Source organism: Myripristis murdjan, chromosome 21 (assembly GCF_902150065.1).
Source record: "Myripristis murdjan chromosome 21, fMyrMur1.1, whole genome shotgun sequence".
NCBI classification, from domain to species: domain Eukaryota; kingdom Metazoa; phylum Chordata; class Actinopteri; order Holocentriformes; family Holocentridae; genus Myripristis; species Myripristis murdjan.
The window spans coordinates 4,537,501-4,542,502 of NC_044000.1; positions in this window are offsets into that span (position 1 = coordinate 4,537,501).

Sequence of the window (5,002 nt, forward strand, 5' to 3'; positions counted from 1 at the left end):
ACACATACCACAACATCGTAGTGAAATCTGGGGAGCAAAAACAACAACATCAACCACAAAAGATTTTAAAAACTGTAACAAACATCCAGTTGAGACCGTGCATGCAGAGTTCTACAAATCTCTGCATGCAGTGTAGAATTAGGTCAATACCCATCATAATCAAAATTCAAAAAAGAACCATCAAATTTTATAATAATTTAAAAGCAGTAATCCGCAGTCCTATCATTACAATGCCTCTCAGTGCCAGGAAACAAGCAAGAAACAGAGTCTCCTCTGCTAGCTGATGCTAACGCTCACATCAGCAAACATGACAAAAAATAAAACAGGCCTTGATTTATCTGGCCACACCGAATTATTACCAAACAATTAACAAAATACAAAAAATACTGGAATGAACTGATAAAATCCCAAAGTATTCACTGAGCTGTGAATAGAGAATACAAGCTTGCAGAATACCTAACCATTGTGACTGAGCCTGAGCTGAGCAAATCTTTGAGTGGATCCAGACTCGGACCTGCTGCCCACAGAGGACAGGCTGGGTTCTCTCTGCACCAAAGGACAGATGGAGACAGAGTGGCATTTCCTCTTGCACTGCAACACTGCAACACATTAGTCTTACTTTGCTAAATTTCACTTTAAAATATTCCCCAAGATGACAGAGTTCAACTGATGTTTGTAATCTCTCATCAGATGAATTATTTAGAATTATTTGAATGTCATTATATTCACTGTTTCATTTGTGTCATCACTATCTTTTAAGTTACGTTTATAGTATATACTGTGTATGCTTTGGAAATAACAATGTTTGTATTTCATGCAAATAAAACCCATTTGAAATGAACTGAATTGAGCGAGAGAGAGAGGGAGAGAGGATGGAAACGGTGTTGAGGGGTTGGCAGCATTGCATGGGTGTGTGTGTGTGTGTGTGTGTGTGTGTGTGTGTGTGTGCACGCGCGCGCATGTGTGTGTGTGTGTGTGTGTGTGTGTGTGTGTGTGTGTGTGTGTGAGACAATGTTTTTACTGTGGGAGCATGCAGACAGATGGCCTGGACACTTGTATGTCCATGGTTGGACAGTCCTACTATTGTGTGGGCCATAGAGAACACGGAGTGTTGTGGCGGCCCATTACATTGTAGTATCTATAAATCTGTCACTCTCACATGTCCTGAGGCCAAACTCACTCTAGTTGTCACACTGACTCTTAGTTCAGCCCGGCGTGCCTCTTTTTCACTGACGTCAACCCATTCAAGGCTGTGTGTGTGTGTGTGTGTGTGTGTGTGTGTGTGTGTGTGTGTGTGTGTTTGTGATTCAAACAGCGGTGGGATGAAAAGAAAACCCAGGGCTGCAGGATGGGACAGGGCTGCATACAAACAGAGGACGGCAGAGCACAGTGCCTCACTGTTAGCAGCTAGCTTTGTCTTCCACGCTCAGTGAAGGCCTCTCCAGCTCTGACACGCTCCCATTGTGTATGCAGGAATACCTTTGCAGAGCTCATGTCCTGAGCCGGGTAACTTGTAGTGGTGCAGAATTATAAGGCAATAATTTTTCTGACAACGCAATTTTTTTCTTTCCATTTCGACCTCCTGTCTGCATGGTAACTCCGTACGCAGTTTTCCTTTTGTTTTCCTTTTTCTGCGTGGACAGTGAAAATGAAACAATTTGAAAATGCTGATGTCACCAGCACGACTTTGCGTCTGTGCTCACAGCGGAGACGCTGACCTCACACAAGTTCAGCTTTAAGCATGCAGCTATGTTCAACAACTTGTGTTCACTTGCTTTTCCCTACAGCTTTGGACATTGTTTAGATGTTTTTCACCCTATTAGCTCTTGGATTTGTAGCTAACTCCAGGATGTCAACAAACTGCACATGCTCATATTTTGGAAATCTCTCGTGTGGACATAGCTGCTGTTTTTATTTCGTTTGTTTGCTTGTTTGTTTTTTAACAGATAAGAAAAGTTGCTTTTTCATAAAAAATCCATGTGCATGTGGACATGGCCTTAGTCAGACTGGAAGAACAGCTCAAATTGGTGCATATGCAAATTTTCTTACAATATAGCTCACATACAGCTTGGTTAGTGGGCTAAAGCACAAGTGATACACTTGTCCTTTGTTGGCTAAGAACAGATGAGATTTGAATAGAGAGTACTAAACCAAACCAGACTACACTGGGTGAGACTAGACTAGACCTGACTAGATTAGATTAGATTAAATTATATACATCTTTATTTATCCCTATAGGGAAATTAGGTCTTGCAGCAGCAAACAGTAATACAATTCAACAAAGAAGTCTAGTCTACTATGAGTATAGTAAATGTAAGCAACGAAAAGTTAAAGAAATTACAGATGACAATTATATCAAAATGACCATGTAGCTAAAATATGAAATAAATGTAAAAGTATTCAAATCAGTGTATATGCAGTATTTGGCAAAGGAGAGAAATGAATGAGCGTGAAGAAGAAACAGACGGTGAAATTACAGCACCTATCTCGATCAAATATGTGCTCAGTTTGAATCCAGCTCATGACCTTGACCACGTTTCAACCTTGTGCACGGACATCACGCTCACAAGTTCACGTCGGTGCACATTCAGCTGTTAAGTCAACGAAAAACGGATGGTGTCAACACTTCCCAGACTCCGGAATATCAAGCTGCAGGCTTACCTGTGTTTGTTTGGACTGAAAAGAAGCAGATGCTTTGAAAGTGACACCTCATTTTCAAAAGTGTGCAGATGGGATCCAACACAAAAGAACTTTGAACCAATTATCATATTCTATCTATCTCTCTCTCTCTATTGCCCCTCATGATTAAACATGGGGGAGTTAAATCAGACGATTAGCATGCTGTCAGGGAGAAGTGTAACTGCTGTTGTGTTTCACAGTGTGAGAGACAAAGCGCTGGCTTGCACACCGACAAGCCTCCCTGGCCAGCTACAGTAAACTGGTAAACACACGGTCTGTTTGGCTCAGCGGGGGACGACAAACACCCACAGAGAAGGGAGGGATGAGAAGGCAGGAGGAACTGAGGAGAGGATTGGGTTTGACTCTAATAGTTTCCGTGCCGCTTGACACCTCACGTCCAGAAATCTGAGGACGAACAAGTTGCTCTGAAAGGTCCCGGCACAACTGCCATGGGCAATGTGAATGGAGACAGGGGGAACAGGGAGGGGGCATAAACAGCCTTTACCTTTAGCGAGAGGGAGTGGGCAGTCCACTCACCTTCAACATTTTTTGCGATGTAAGTCGAGAGGTAAACAGAGCATGGGGCTGCAGCTCTTGTGGGAGTTATTCCTCAAAAGGAGGAATAAATTGGCGACATGACAAAGAGGCAGGCAATCTTGACATGTAGCTCTGGTAAGGGGCTTCTGCTGAAACACACTAACAACCATCCATCAGCCTCCAAGATTAATTAAGATTGAATCTGCTCTTTGGTTTTTATGTTTTTCTTGATCATGCAACTGGTTTGAAATAAAATAGTGTCAATTTATTGTTATTCTTTAAATTCAGTCATGGCTTATATCAACATAGCTAACATCAGAGTCTATCTACATAACAAAAAAAAAGTGAGTTGTTTACTTTAGCTTGCTTGCTTGCTAATAGATTGATTGATCTATCTGTGTACAAGAGCACATCTTTCAAACACATTTAATGGACTTTGGACTCTGCTATCAGTCTCCCCCTTCAAATCATTCTAAAAGGGATTTTTTTTTCTGTCATGGCATAGCATACTGTGGGTGGCATACAAAAAAAATTCCAACAATGTAACAGTCCATCAGATAAAAAAGCTTTTTTTTCACCATGACAGATATCCATAACAAATGGTTTCCACTCTAAAATCCTGGTTCAACCTGAAATTCATCACAATAAAGAAGCAAGACACTCTCAAAATGCACTTTCATTGTGCATCCTATCTATAAAACTAACCACTGAGCAGCATGCCACCAAAACCTAAGGTCATTGGACTTTCCTGACCACAAAGCCAATGCTGTCACAATTAAAGCACTCCCTAAAGCTTAGGACCCCTGAACTCATGGTTCACTCCCAGAAACAACAAAACTGACACCACATCACGTCACTCGTAGCAAAGTTAAAACAGGAGCTACTCCCATCCAGTTGCAGTCATTGATCAGTCATTGAAAAAGCTCACTTGTCTACATTTAGCACAATTATTGTGTGAATCTCAATCCTGTGCACTTCTCTTGTGCTTGCTCGGTAACATTTGGAGGACGTTGGTGCAAACTGATGCCTGTCCGCCGCAAGACATCCGCTCATCGAGGCTGAGGCCTGGGTGTGTGCCCGCCGTGCTGTGCCACGCCATACTGTGTCGTGCCATACTGTGCCGTGCAGTGCCACATAACCACACCGACAGGCCTGGGCTTCGGTCCAGGAAGACCGCAGGCTCTGGAAGCTGTCAGCAGCAGGTCCGTTTGACAGCATGCAAATGTATGCAAACGAAGAGGTCCAGCCATGACGCACCTGCACACAGGAGGAATGGACTATGCCCTTCCCAGCAGAGGACTCGGTGTGCTGCATCCCTCTGGGTACGCGCACACACACACACACACACACACACACACACACACACACACACACACACTCTTTCTCGATCTATCTCTCTCACTCTCTCACCCAGTCCTGATACCCCTAGATCCTTTATTAGCCATCATTGTTCTGCTTCCCTCATTCCATCTCTTCCCACCACACAGATCAACACATAATGCAAACACTGTGACTGGACTGTATCTTGCAGGCTTATTAAATAAGTACACCTCTAGCCTCAATAGCTGGTGGTGCCCCCATTTTGCAGAAATCACTTCTTCCAGGTGTTTTTTGTGACTGCTGATCTTCTGAAAGGAATTTGTGTCCACTTGTCCTCACAGAACTGCTTCACATGTCGTACACTTGGAGGCTTCCCCCTTAGCTGCCCTGCCTATGGGATTGAGGTCTTGACTTTGGTTTTTCCATTCAATAATCTTTCATTTCTTATTTCTCAGTCATTATTTTG